Here is a 3,070-nt window from a genome sequence, read left to right as displayed (position 1 = left end):
TGCACATGTGTGAGTGTGGGCACATGTGTGCCATAGCAGGCTTGTTGGGGTCAGAGGACAATCCTCTGGAGAAGGTTTTCTCTTCCCCTTTCTGTGGGTTCTACAGCCCCCAGGCTTGCTTGCCAGACGCCTTTTGCAGGCTTCACTATCAGGGAGGTTGGGAGCTGGTGAGAGATCCCAGGGCAGAGCGACATCTCCAACCACCCTGTCTGTCAGGGAGGAAGCACCTTGGGTGCCACAAATCTCTATTTCTGCTAAGAACATCACAAATAACAAAATAAGAGAGGGAAGCTGGGGAGTGCTGTGGCAGACACGGACCCTGCTCGGTCCTTACTCCCTCTCAGAAGGCCGCGCCTTCAGCAGACAGACAAGCTGTAGATGTTATCATCTGCCACCACCAGGCTCTGTCTGGACTGTTCTCATGCAATGGACCCTTACCCCACCTTCCTGTGAGAACAAGAGACCCTCACTAGCGAAAGATAATGCCACCTGGTTCTCGCTACTTCCTCTATACACAATGTAAGACACGATAATCACCAGACATGGTAGAGGCAATTATGAAGGAATAATTATGACAAATTGTTAAGAGAAAAGAGACAGCTGGGCAGTGTGCACGCCTTTAATCCCAGCACTCGGGAGGCAGAAGCAGGCAGATCTCTGAGTTCAAGGTCAGTTCAAGGCCAAGTTCTGGTCTACAGAGCTAGTTCCAAGACAGTCAGAGCTGCTACACAGAGATACCCAGTGTCAAAAAAAACCAAAAAAGAAAAAAAAAAACTAGAAAAGTCCTTTTAAAAAGAAAAGAGACAATAGAAGTAGGACAACACAGCTCTGGCTATCAGGCTTTAATACAGCCGGCAGCAACATTTCAATGAAAGTGAAGAAAAAGAATGATCCAGTTAAATAGAAAGATGGGAAATCTAAGTGGAGAAACGAATTCTTCAAAATTGTAGACGTTAAATCGTTAAGTTAAATGGGACCCAGTGATGGGGCTCAGAGGGTAGAGGCGCTTGACAAGCAAGCCCGGCGACCCGAGTCCTAGCTCTAGAAAACCATCTCCAAAGAGTTGTCCTCTGATCCCAGCAAGCCTGCCATGGCACTCGTGTTCACATACTCACACATGTGCACAGGAATACAAACAATAATAAAATAAAAAATTAAACATGTGGGGTGTGGTGGCTCACACCTTTAATCCCAGCACTCAGGAGGCAGAAGCAGGCCGATCTCTATGAGTTCAGGCCATTCTGGTCTACATAAAGAGTTCCTTGAGGGGGCTGGAGAGATGGCTCAGTGGTTAAGAGCATTGCCTGCTCTTCCAAAGGTCCTGAGTTCAATTCCCAGCAACCACATGGTGGCTCACAACCATCTTGTAATGAGGTCTGGTGCCCTCTTCTGGCCTGCAGGCATACAAGCAAACAGAATAATGTATACCTAATAAATAATAATAATAATAAAAAAGAGTTCCTTGATAGCCAAGGGCCACACAAAGAGAGAGAGAGACCCTGTCTCAAAAGTCAAAACAACAACAACGTCTAAATATGATAAAAATAAAGTTTGTCTTTTGTCAATTGACTCCTTTTTCTTTAATTTATTTATTATGTATACAATATTTTTTCTGTGTGTATGCCTGCAGGCCAGAAGAGAGCACCAGACCTCATTAGAGATAGTTGTGGGCCACCACATGGTTGGCTGGTAATTGAACTCAGGACCTTTGGAAGAGCAGGCAATGCTCTTAACCTCTGAGCCACCTCTTCAGCAACAACTGACTTGTTTGTTTGTTTGTTTGTTTGTTTGAGTCAGGGTCTCACTATGTAGCCATTTCTCTGATGTATTGCCAGTTTAACATGGTGATTGGACTGAATCTGCTAAGGATTTGATTTCTTATATCTGTATTCATAATTGAGATTGTATTGTCATTTGGAACGAAACTTTTGTCAATTTTTACTTATCGAGGTTATATTAGTCTCAAACAATTCTTTGCAGAGTTTAATACCAATTGTCTTCAGCACTGTTTGCACCTCCAAAATTTTAAATGTCCAACCCATAAAACTGTGTTGGTTGATATGGTCTGTGGAAGGAATTGCTTGGCACGCTGTTGCGATCACCCCACAGTCCTTGTCCACTCCCATTTCAGGTCTCTCCTCGAGATGCTTTCAGAAAAGAGTCCTGTTCCTAGAAGATCGGCTCCTTGTCTTTCTCAGGCTGGTTCTTACTACATAGTCCAGCTGGGGCTCAAACTGCAGTCTTCCTGGGTCAGTCTCCTGAACGCCAGGGTCACAGCCATGTGCCAGCACTCATGACACGCTTTCCCTTGAGGTGTGCAGCTATTATAGCGTTGTACCTGACTCCACTTGTATTTAAGGGCTGCTTTTTTATAGTCAATTAGTTTTGGTAACCTATGGGTTAAGCCGTTTCTGTGCTTTATTTATTTCAAGACCCATTATAAATATTTTAAATTTCAAGATGTGCCTGTCCTCTCTCTGATATCTTTTCTCTGGTGTCATTTCTCAGCTGCCGACACTGGGGACAGGAATAGATTTCTCCATCCCCTATCCGTACAGATGTGCCTTCCTCTAATCTCTCCTGTCACACTCTGCGTTCTTACCTGACTTGTAGACAGCTCCCCTGCTTTAAAAATAATTCTTACTTTATGAGGACCGCTTATTTATCCTTTTGTGTCCTGAGCCCATTTTTCTTGTTTTTTTTTTTTTTTTTTTAGCAAAAGTACAAAGCAGGCATTTAAAAAATATTTCTCTGCTAGAAAATCTCTCTAAATGCTTTTCATCATCTTTTTTTTGTTGTTATATCCTCTATCTTGCATGACAGAGAATCTTTTCACTGGTTCCACGTAAGTTTGTTTTGGGCGTATACATGTGTATGGGTTGCATACACTTGTATATATACACATGTGCAGATGTGTGAACAAGTGTGAATATATATGTGTATAGGATGAGTGTGAGAATACATTGTGTACCTGTGTGTGCTGGTATATGCAAATGTGTCCCCCACACGTGTTCATGTTGCTTTATGGGAATGTGCTGTGTGCATGCTTGTGTGTCTCCTGATTGTTTTA

Source organism: Microtus oregoni, unplaced genomic scaffold, assembly GCF_018167655.1.
Source record: "Microtus oregoni isolate MIOR12 unplaced genomic scaffold, Mior012 000016F_ref0000370, whole genome shotgun sequence".
Taxonomy (NCBI): Eukaryota; Metazoa; Chordata; class Mammalia; order Rodentia; family Cricetidae; genus Microtus; species Microtus oregoni.
The sequence above is the reverse complement of the archived record's forward strand: the minus strand, read 5'-3'. Positions refer to the sequence as shown.